Genomic DNA, 12,618 nt, shown 5'->3' on the forward strand with positions numbered 1-12,618 from the left:
GGTGTCCTGTGACAATCACAACAGGGGTGGGGAGGGGGTCTCTTTCTTAGTCATTGCTGGAAAGATTCTTGCCAGGGTCCTCTTTAACAGGCTGATCCTTCACCTGAAAGATGGTCTTCTACCCAAGAATCACTGTGGCTTCAGAAAGAGTCAAAAATCAATTGATATGGTGCTTGCTGCCCAACAACTCTAAGAGAAATGCCAGGAGCAAAACAGAGGTCTATACACAATATTCATTGATCTGACCAATACCTTTAACACTGTCAGTCATAAGGGCTTCTAGAAGATCATGGCAAAGTTTGATTTCCCAGAGAAGTTCATCAATATCATACGCCAGATTCATGACAGCACACTTACAGGGATTCTGGATGATGGACAATGCTTTCATGCTTTCCCAGTCACCAATGGAGTAAAGCAAGGCTTTGTGCTTGCTCCCATACTTTTTAGCATGATTTTTTCAGGGATGCTGTTGTACACCTTCAATGAGGACAAAAACAGCATCATAGTCAGCTACTTCATTTAACTTGGAAAGGCTACAAGCCAAGACTTAAGTGGAAGGAGAGTTGGTGTGTGACTTTTTGTTCACAGATGATTGTGCACTCAATGTAGCCTCTGAGGCTGAGATGCAACAGAGTATGGATTGATTCTCTGCTGCTTGTGATAATTTTGGCCCAATAATACCAAGAAAACAAAGGTTCTCTACCAGCCAGCACCACACCATCTATACATGGAACCATTGGTTTCAGCAAAGGAGAAATTTTGAATGCTGTGGATAAGTTCACTCGCCTTGGCCATATATTTTCCAGGGATGATGAGGTTCATGCATGCATTGTCAGAGGTTTGGGAGGTTCCAAAGGAAAGCGTGGGAGAGAAGTATTAGGCTGCCTACCAAACTGAAGGTCTACAGAGCTGTTGTGCTGACCTCATTGTTATATGCCTATGAAACCTGGACAGTATACCAGGGCTATGCCAGGAAACTGAATTGCTTCTATTTGAATTGTCTTAGGAAGATCACCTGGCAAGATGAGCTCTTCTCTGTAGCTTAACTCCCAAGCATTCAAACTCTACTGCAGAAAGCACAACTCTGATAGGCTGGTCATGTTGTTTGAATGCCAAATGAATGTTTGCCTAAAAGACTGTTTTAAGGAAAGCATTCACATGAAGGGTAGAAGAAGCGATACAAGGATACTCTCAAGGTCTCTCTGAAGAACTTTGGAATAAATTGTGAGACATAGGAGACAATGGAACATTGTGTCTTCATCGAAGAAGGCACTTTGCTCTATGAGCAAAGCAAAATTGCAGTAGCTCAAAAGAATTGTGAGATGTGCAAATTTAGAGACATCTCCATTCCAAATGTCCATATAGACTACTTGTGCCTGACCTACAGTAGAGTCTTTTGTGTTGGTCTGATCAACCATAGTCCTCAGTATAGACATGCCTTACCTCAATCCCAGCATAGTGATGTAGTTTTGGTCCTCTTTGATCATGAAGGACAACAATGATGGTCTTGAAAGCTAAATCAGGGAGGGATGAAGCAGAGGAATAAAAATTATATTTCTAATGACTATCAATGAAAGAATTAAGTAAGTATTAGCAAAGAGGCTATGACAATATTTTAAAAGATTATACAAAATTTATTCTTATGGCTAAACAGATTCTGATATAGGAATGCCATGCAATATTATTGTGCCATAAAAATGATAAAGGGATTGATTCAGAGAAATCTAGGAAGACTTTAACAAATTGTTACAGATCAAATGAAGAAAACTGGGAGAAATATAATGAATAAAGTAATGTAAAAGGAACTCAGCTATGAAGAACTTGAGAACTGTGCTCAATTAAGTACCAATAATGACTCTAGAAACCTGATTATTGGTCATATATTTCCCACCTTTTGTCATAGAGGTGATATACTAGATTTGTAGAATGAAGCACGCATTTTCAGACATGGTCAATTGTGGATATGTTTTGCTTGACTATACTTATTGTTTATCTAGCATGATGGCTAACCAGGAAGTGTTAGGCTAAGATGACAGCCTGGAGACCTTCACCAATCCCTATTCTTTGCTTGCTCAGATTTGGCCTGGGTTCATTGCTCTTGGGTTGCTTGCCTTCTCAAGGCAAGGGAATGAGGCTTCTCAACAAGGAACTCGGCTCTCCAGTGCTTCAATTTCACTCTCACTTCAGATTCCTGAGAAAGTTGTATTTTTGGCTCTAGTCTATGGGGTCCTCTCCAGCAAGGAAGGGGTAAGTAAGAAAAGGTGTCCATTATTGTTTTATTTCTACACAAAAATGGGAATGCTAAGCAATAAAGAATAATAGAATTATTACAATTGAGAGGCTAATATTCAAGCCTCGTTGAGATATTTGCAAATAGTTTCTGATAATTTAGCCATTTTACACTTTATTTCCAGTCAGTACCAAGTGGGTTGTTTCTTTCTTTCGGGTAGTCCCTCTCTCTGCAGGCAGCTCAGTTCTTTTTGGCCAGTAACTTCTTCTACTATTGCTACAGCTGCTCTAGTAGCTGCCACCTTCTTGCTCAATGGCCAGGAAAAAGAGTCCAGCTACATATTAGGATCTCTCAAGGTCCTGTATATGCTAGACACTGTGCTAAGTGCTGAGGATACAAAGAAAGAAGCTTCTTAAGAAACTCAGTTTAGTGGAGGACACAACATGCAAACAAGCTCTGGACAAATAAGAGATATACAGGACGAATCGGGAATAATCATAGAGAGAAGGCACTAAGATGTAGGAAGACCGGGAAAAGCTTCTTGCAGAAGGTAGAACTTTAGTTTGAACTTGAAGGAAGCCAGGGGAGCCAGGAGATAGAAAAGAGGAAGGAGAAAGTAATAATGATGGGGGATGGTTAGTGAAAACGCTTGGAGTTAGGAGATGGAGTTTCTTGTTTGAGGAATAGCAAGGAAGCCAGTATCACTGGATCTCAGTGGATGTGGAGGAGAGTGAGGTGTCGGAAAACTGGAAAGGCAGGAAGGGGCCAGGTTATGAAGGGCTTTGAAAACCAAACAGATGATTTTACATTTGATCCTGGAGCCTATAGGGAGTCATTGGAGTTTCTTGAATAGGGGATGATTTGATCAAACTTGAATTTTAGGAAGATCAATTTGAGTAGAGAATGAGTTAGAGTGGGAGGGGGTTCTATCCCAGACCCCTTGTCTCCCCATCCCCACAACCCAACCATCCTGAGCTCAGAGAATTATTCTTTCACTTTAAGGCTGGCAGGAAGAAGAGACCAGAACATCAGGGATTGCCTCTTTAATGTATCCATAGATTTCTGGCTCAGCATCTAATTAAAAGACATTTTCTTGGCACACTATATGCTCTCTTAGTCATCATGGCCAACAAGAAGTAGTTGGAGGATGTTTGTGCATGCTCTGAAGGCTGCCATTGCAGAGGTAGTAGAGAGCACCTGCTTTCCATAAGTTTCTCAGACAAGCTATCTGGACTCATGTCACAAATAAGGCAAGCATTTTCCATCTGCTTAGAAGTAAAATTAAAATATGTACATTTATGAGCTAATATAGTGTTCTCTAGGCAAACTTCTATGCACTAGTATTTTAGAGATGCAAAATCCATACTTTCCCAAATTAGCTGCAATATTCATACAAGACACAGTAATACAGCAGATATTGGTTAATAAACATTCAAGCAGAGAAAGGTTGTCTCAAAGGAATTGGACTGACTTTAAGGCATGCAAGCGACAAGCATTTATTTAACCTTTTACTATGTGCCCTGGCACTGTGCTAAGTGCTGGGGATACAAATACTGGCCAAAATACTGGTGTACCCTCAAAGGAGCTTATGGAGGAAGACACATAAAAGGGAGCTGAAAAGGGTGGGAAGGAGTGAGAGAAGGTACCCTCATGAGGCTGTGGTGGCAAAGTCTGTAGGGTCAGAAGCTCAGCTGAGAGGGGAATGAAAAATGGTAGGCCTTGGCCTGTCCCCAAAATAGAAGGTCCAGAAGGAACTCATCAGTGGGGGAAGAAGACTTTTAAAGAAACTCACCAGAAAGATAGACTGCGGTACAACTGCAGTATAAAACAAAAGCGAAGGAAAATGCTAATTTTTAACAAGCCGATCTAGGTTATCCAGTAATGTAAGTTCTGCATAAAGAGTCTCTTTAGGGGATCCTCCCCATTTCAAAGGGCCCAATGTTTATTGAGATGCGGCCCCCATAATGTAATTGCATACAGCGTTTTCTTCTCCTCTTTATGCTTTCTCCTAATTTGGTACTGATTTGTCTTTTGATTTAGCCAGTTGCTTCTCTGAGTGCACAAGAAAAGATCAGTTGAAAATAATTTGCAAATTTGCAACTAATCATCTCCTTTATCTTTTTGTGATAATGTTCTGTATTTGCCATTTAAAGTGCCTTCTGACCTGTCTTGAATAAAATATTTATAACATACAGGCATGAGTTTGGCCTCTTTCAGTTCTTGATCCTGAGTTTCCATCATTTTTTTCATCCTCCCTTGGTTCATCTTCACAGTTAAGTTAGAAAATATCAAAGCTCTGCATATAAGTTTTTCACTTCCTCAGTCTCTGCAACAGATTTTGGTTCATCTTCATGGTGTTTGTTTATATTCAACATGACCATTGCAAGATGACCAATCATCCTATGAAATATTTCTTGCTGCCTTTGGCCGAATGATAAAAACTTACTCTGCCCACTCCTATATTCACTTGGGAGCCACTTACCTGTAATTTCCTTACATCTTTTCTTTTAAACATGATGAAAATATAAATCTGAATGTGCTTTATTTCTTCTTATAGCGTATTTTTTCATTGACTGGTACAAAGATTTCAAATTAAGTGTATTAACCTAATTACCAATTGAGCCAATGTCTTTAGGCAAAGTAAAAACCATGATTCTTAGCATCCTTTGTCTTTTTTTTTTTAACCATTTTGGCTTCATCATTGTGGAAGCAGGGAATTCAAAAGTTATTTTGCATTTTAACCATTTCATAGGATACCATGAAATATAGAGGAGTGGTTATAAATCAGCAAACACTTGTTTAACATGTATTATGCACAAAGATGCTTTTGTTTTGTTCTTCCCAAGCCAAATGTACTGGCGTTTCTGTCAAATTGGAAAATGATTTTGCCTGAACATAGTAGTGATTAGTTGTGTTTGTGTGTGTGTGTGTGTGTGTGTGTGTGTGTGTGTATGTGTGTGTATTAATAAATATTAGAGTTGTTCATCAGGGTTTTGTCAGGCTTTCCAATTCTGTTGTAAGTATCTGACTGCTAATAAATTATGACCTAATCTTGACTCACTTCCTATCTTTGATTTATAATTTTCTCCTGACACTAGTTTGTTTGAGGTGGGTGGTTTAAGGGTTGGGTGAATACCAAGGAAATTTCCATTACACTCATATAATGTATGTGTTTAGTTTTCCATCAAATAATTTTAGAGGACTGACAGTTTTTTGGGCACTCTTTATCAGGCTATTAAATTTTGTGCATTTAGTTCTTGCCATAAAGTGACCAACTATACTGTTTGTATGCAGCTCTCTCATCCATCTTCATTTGACCTCTCCTGTGGATTTATCACATCATATTGATCGTATATCTCTTGGAGTCATATAGTACACGTTTAACAAATCAGGATTTATCCTACCATTTCATATTCCAAAGGAAAGCTAAGTGATGTAGTGGATAGAATGCTGGGCCTGGAGTCAGAAAAATGAATCTTCCTGAGTTCAAATGTGGCCTTAGATACTTCCTAGCTGTGTGACCCTGGGCAACTCACTTTACCCTGTTTGCCTCAGTTTCCTTATCTGTAAAATGATCTGGAGAAGAAAATGGCAAACCACTCTAATATCTCTACCAAGAAAACCCCAAATGGGTCAAAAAGTCAGATATAACTGAAAAATGATTGAACAACAACAAATCATACTCTGATTTGTACGTATACATGTATATACATACATATATGTATGCCTATGTATGCATACACATATGCATATATATTTGTTGGACTATATTCAGCCAGATGTGTATTTCACACACACTCTCCCCCAACAAATTTTAAGTTCTTTGAGGTTAGGGACTGACTTTATTTGTGTCTTCATTGCTTAGAATGGTGCCTTATACATAATATACGCTTAGTAAAAATTTGCTGAAGTGAATTGTGAGAGAGAAAATTGCGTGTTAGAGAGAAACCTCTACATCCTAGAAGCTCATTTCAATCCTGAACTTCACATATTAGAAATACCTTCCAACCCTTCAGCCCATCCCTCTGATTATCTGGTTCCTTCCAGAACCTCCATTTTAAGGAGGCTGCCCCAGCTGCCTTCACTCTTTTCCAGGCTGCATGCTTGACTGTTCTGAACTTTCTTTACAATATCCTTGTGCAGGTACCTTCCTTCCTCCTTGTCCCCTTCCCCCTTTCCAGCTTCCTTTTGTATGTTGTCTTTCCCCCTTAAAGTGTAAACTCCTTGGGGGCAAGGACTACCTTTCTCCTTGCATTTGTATTCCCAGTTAATGTGTGTAGGGTGCTCAGGGAGGACTAACACCTTCGGTAGGAGGGCTTGCAGAGCTCTTTTCAGAGCCACTCATCCACCTTTAGTGTCCACCTCTCACTCAACTCTCACTTGTGGCCCCGAGAAGCTGTAGCATGCGCAGCGAACCCCAGTAAACCGTCTTTGGGCAGATGGAAATTTGCAGAATGCAAGGGGTAGATAACAGAGACAAGGAGCTGAATTAATCTCTTTTTAGACTTCAGTTAGCCCCATTTTCTCCTTGTAAATAGATTTACCCTTTTCAGGCTTTGATTAGTCATTTGCATATGAAAGGACTAGGAAACTAAATGGCAGTCTGGAAGAGACAATGAACTTGCCCCTATTTAGGGATAGCCTGAAGTGGGAGTTTAAAAGCAGAGAAAAGGAGCTAGCTATGGACTGGACTTGGGCAAAAAAAAAGAAAAAAAGCAGCAGCTTTGGAGAAAGTATGCTGCTGTGGAGAGTTCTCTCTTCACCTTGTCCTGCTTGGAGAGTGTCCCAAGGGGGAGAAGGGGATTTCTCTCCCCGTGACTCCGCAGACCCCAACAACCCCGATGACATCTAGCAGTAGAAGCACATAACCTTATGAATGAAGCTGTAGCGTTGTGTTGAGTCAATGAAAAAGAACAAAAAGTCCAGTACCTGGGGTGTGGATTTTGCTCAGGAGATTGCAGGCCCTAGAGTTGAAACTCCTGCTGGTTTCCAAGTTAGGAATTCTGGTTCCTTCTAAAAGATGAAATTGGTACCCTAGTCAAGATTTCTGCTCAGCCTGAAACTGGAAACTATGGAGACTGGGATCCAGCTGCAGAGATGTCACTTCCAGGGAAGAACAGGCGCAGGGGCCTAGAAAAGTGACTTGTTCAACGGGGATGCCCCATTCTTCAAGGAACAGACTGAAGACTTTTTGATAAGACACTACAAGAGTTTCTTGTAGCGCTAGAGGCAGAAACTAACCTGGCCGCGTCTGTTCTCTGTGTACGTGCCTCTGTAGTTATAAACGCTATGGCTGTCCTTGGCCCGCCCCCCCCCAACAATTCCCTCCCCCCCACTGATGCTGTGTATGTTTATGGAAGAGTGTATCCCTGAATTAGGGTTAGGGTAGGGGATGGTAAGCCAAAAGGGTAACAGCACGACAACTACAAAGTACTGATGTGTTTATAGAAGGAACAATAGAATAATAAAGTCCTTGTATATTTATGTTGCATACGGATAAGAGGATATAGGCAAAACATGTTACTATATAAGGCTGAGGCAAAAAAAAAAGCTGCTGTTATAAAATGTTTGTTTAGTTTCTACACCATGATGTTGGACAGAACTCCCTATGGTCTTCTAAAGACATACACACACACACACACACACACATATATATACATACATATATACACACATATGTGTATATATGTATACACACACACACATATATATATTTAAAGCCTTGAGGAATATTTTTAGACTAGTCATGAGTTAGAGATTATGATAGCAAAAGCATGAAATCAGCATTTGTACCCAGTGTTAGCATTACTCCTTCATACATAAAACCCTCATAAGATGTCCTCATTTATAAAGTTTTCCCGTATGATATATTCTCTTCATGTTTCTATATGTCCACATCTTTTTTTTTCTCACAGGAAATTTTCACTATTCAAATAGTTTTACTGAATGTTGTCCTTGGAAGAAGATTTTTAAGGAGGAATTCACTTAAGTGTTTAGAATTTATTTCCTTGTAAATTTTCTTCTCCTCCTTCCACCTCCTTCCCCTTTAGACAGTAGGACGCTTTTGAAAAGTCTCAATGAACTGAAGGTGAAGATCATGCTTCTTGTTAAGAGAAGTACATTTAGAAAATGTAAAAAGGAACATGACAAAACTTCCAGCTGGAGTGAGAAAAAAAAATCAAACCTTCACAGACATTTTTGTCTGTGGCCAACTGGTGACTTTCCAACAGAGCCTGGTTTGTCAAATCTGTTTCTCTCATTCCAAAATGAAACTTCAAAAAGGAAGTTTTCACCAAATTGTCAATTTTACTTCATAAAGGAAAGGAAAAATGTTCGTGAGAATCCTAGGGAAAAGTTAACAATTATGTTTCTTAGTTGAATTCATATTCATTGAATTTTCCATAATATTTCCTTATACTTAAAAACTTTCCTGTTGGAAAACTCTTTTGAAAGCCTGCATAGCACCAGAAATCTTTTAAGAATCAGAGGCCTAGACTGATGAAAAGTAAAAGGGTTCCTTAGGAAAGAAATAGCCTCTCCAATAGCCAGTGACCCAGTATCATCACCTTCCTTTGGATGCATTGATCCACTGGCTATGCCTACATTCTTTGAGTCTGACTGTGGGACAGATTGTCATGAATGAATGAAAATGAGTGAAAAAAGTATTTGTTAAGCACTTATTATTTGACACATTCAAGGGTTATAGCCTGGGGAGGAAAGAGGGGGAATTACTATAAACAAGACTGTTCTCATGAGGACATGGCCCATTTCTTGCAGAGGAAGCATGCTGATGCAATTCTCCATGTGGAAGAACCTGGGGAGCTTCTGGGAAGGCATGATGTTGTAGAAAGGAAGTGCCTTCTGTAACTGGTTCTGGTCTGCTAGCCATGTGATGAAGAGGAGGTTTTTTTTTTTTTTTTTTGCAGCGGTAGGGGTGAGGGTGAGGAAGGGAGCTTGGCTCATGGTTGGAACTGGAGGAGAGGGGAGCATTGGTGAAAGAACTTTTTGGATTTCTTGGGGCTGAAAAAGGATGAGCTGCTGATTGCCTCTGGATGGGGGAGGGGCCTTAGGCCCTCTCTTTCCCAGAGCAGGTATGAAGCTAAGAGCACATGGGTGGCCCTGCTGCTGCTTCTGTGTTGTGTCCATTGCTTTTAGGTAAATGAAATTGGAGATGTCTGTGACCTTTTGAGCTTTGAAAAGTCAGGAGAGCAAGCTGCTGAAGACCCAGGAGTAGAGTCCGGACTGGGTTTTGTGTCCAGGAAGTCTAATATTGAGATCCTGAGGAATGACTGTTAGGACTCAACCCAAAAGGAGCTGAAACAGGACTCATCTGTCCATTGGCCATAACACATTTGGAAGCGAACTCAGCCAGGTGAGTGCTAGATAGAAACTTCCTTAAGTTGGAGCCCACATTCCCTGGGGACCAGGGTGGTGTAGAGAGTGTGCCCCACCTAGTTGTGGGGGAGAGAGTTTATGCTGCTATTTTTGTTATGTCTTTGAAGTAAACATCCTTTTGTAAAAGCTAATGGGTGTTAATTGGAACTAGAGCATTAATTATTGGTGGTTTACCGTGGGATCAGGGGAGCACACCAGATACATTGTTCATCTGGACTTCCAGATCATATTTGTCCCCGTACCTTAAGAGCAAGAAACAGTAACTTATAGGAAAAGCCCATAGTGAATACATTTGCTTGCCCAGGAAGCCTGGTCATTGGCCCCCATTATTCTTGACTTCTTTTTGCCTTTGTCTTTATTTTTGAGCACAGTTTTGAGATCAGAGTTCTAGAAAGTGGGCTTTTTGTGCCCAAGATATGCCATCAGCAGGGACATTAGTGGAGGCAGGAGGCAGCTGGATAGAACGCTGGGCCTGGAGTCAGGAAGACCTGAGTTCAAATCCAGCCTCAGATTCTCATTAGATTGTATGGCCCTTGGCAAGTCACTTAACCTCCATCTGCCTCAGTTTTTCAACTGCAAAATGTAGATAATACCAGCACTTGCCTGGGATTGGCACTTGCCAATCTCCTGGGATTGTTATAAGAACCAAACGAGACATTTATCAAGCACAGTGCCTGACACATAGTAGGCCCTATATAAATGCTAATTCCCTTCCCCTCTTTCCCCCTACTTTGGTGTTGTTGTTGAGTGTTTTTTAGTTGTGTCTGACTCTTCCTGACCCCAGTTGGGGTTTTATTGGCAAAGATATTGGAGTGGCTTGCCATTTCCTTCTCCAGCTCATTTTACAGATGAGGAAACTGAGGCAAACAGGGTTAAGCAACTTGACAAGGGTCACACGGCTAAGAGTGTTTGAGGTAAGATTTGAATTCAGATCTTCCTGACTCTAGGCCTGATGCTCTATTTACTGAACCACCTAGCAGCCCTAACTTAGCCCAAATTAGCTCCCCCTAAGTAGTCCTCCTAAATCTTTTATTTCCTCACTGAAACATTCTGTTCTGTAAGATGAGGGAGCTGCATTAGATGGCCTCTGTGATACTGTGACCACCCCTCAAACCCCTATAATAGTTTAGATTTTCATCAGAGGATAAGGAGTTGACTTCTAGTCAACCCCAGGGCCCAGATCCTTCTTGGGAGAGCCCAAAATACCTATGGAAAAGCTTTTAAAATTATTTTTAAATTTTTCATTTTTGAACAATTTCTTTGAAAAAAAACTTTTTTGTTGCTTTTTTTAGTTGGCCATTAAATTTTTTTTCTGATCTATTTTGGGTTAGCACAGGCCCTACAGTCACCAGGCAGGCAGCACTCTATGAAAATGTTGTAAAAAATTTTGTCGTTGTTGAACTCGAGCAACTGCATATTGGGCTAGTTGTAATCTTTAGGTCCACCTGCTACGTATGAGAAGTCTGATCATCACAAAGACTTAATTTTGGAAGTGTCTAAGGACCATTCTACATTGACTTGACTGGCAGCCTTAGCATGAGACACTGCAGGAGACAATCAAGAAAAGGTCAGTGTCAGAACCTTTCCCAATCTCTACGAACTATACAGAATTGGGGGTATGGACCATTGTGATGCAAAGTACCGCAGCTTGATTTTCTAGGAAGTAAAAGGAGATTGTAAGAGAATTTTTCAAGGGATCCTTTGATCAATTTGATGAGCCCTCCACTCAACCCCATGGGATTAGAGTGTAAACCCTTTTTATGAATGACATCTCCCATGGAAGTAGATGTGAACCATGGCACCCTGCTGAGAGAATGGAGGGAATTTCTCTGATTAATTTTTAGTTTTCCAACTACTTATGTTGGAATGGCTTTCCAATGGTCAGCTATCCTATGTTTTCCCTGCACACCAAAATTCCTTAACAAAACCTCAGCATCTTGCTGAAGACCTGCCAATGAACTGAAGCACGAACCTGTTACTAGTTTCTATTGGAGCTATTTTTTGGTGATACAGATAGGCAATAGCAGTACTTCACTTACTTCTCAAGTGAGTGAGGTACTAGTAATGAGTCCCTAAAATTTCTCCATAGTTTTGAGACTCCAAATAAGTCTCATCTATCTAGTTAATAGAAGACGTGGGTCTTGCCTAAACTCAGCAAGCATGATATAAGGTCTGTAGTGTAAGAGGTTTGTTTGGGGGAGCCTCTTTTGGAAGAGCATTCACTTTGCTTCCCTTCAATTCTATTTATTGACTACTATGGATAAGGCCTGAGGGATGTGTTGGGTGCTAGGGACAGCAAAACAATGAATTAGTCTCTTCCTTCAAAAACATGATATTCTTTTTTGAATATGTTTATTTATTTTTAGTTTTCAACATTTGCTCCCATAAATTTTAAATTTTCTTCCCCCTTCCGCTCCACCCCTTCCCCAAGACAGCATGCAATCCAATATAGGCTCTATATATGCATTCCTATTAAACATATTTTCACATTAGTCATGTTGTATAGAAGAATTCAAATGCATGGGAGTAACCATGAGAAAGAAAAACATAAAACAAAACAAAACAATAAAAGAAAATAGTCTGCTTTGATCTGCATTCAGACTCCATATTTCTTTTCCTGGATGTGGATGGTATTTTTCATCATGAGTCTTTTGGGATTGTTTTAGGTCCTTGTATTGCTGAGAAGAGCTAAGTCTATCAAAGTCAGTCATCACACACTGTGGCTGTTACTGTGTACAATGTTTTCCTGGTTCTGCTCACTTCACTCAGCATCAGTTCATATATGTCTTTCCAGGTTTTTCTGAAGTCTGCCTGCTCATCATTTCTTATAGCACAATAGTATTCCATTATATTCATATACCACAACTTATTCAGTCATTCCCCAATGGGATGGGCATCACCTCAATTTCCAATTCTTGGCCACCACAAAAAGAGCTGCTATAAATGTTTTTTTTTACATGTGGGTCCTTTCCCCATTTTTATGATCTCTTTGA

Source organism: Trichosurus vulpecula, chromosome 8 (assembly GCF_011100635.1).
Source record: "Trichosurus vulpecula isolate mTriVul1 chromosome 8, mTriVul1.pri, whole genome shotgun sequence".
Classification (NCBI taxonomy): Eukaryota; Metazoa; Chordata; class Mammalia; order Diprotodontia; family Phalangeridae; genus Trichosurus; species Trichosurus vulpecula.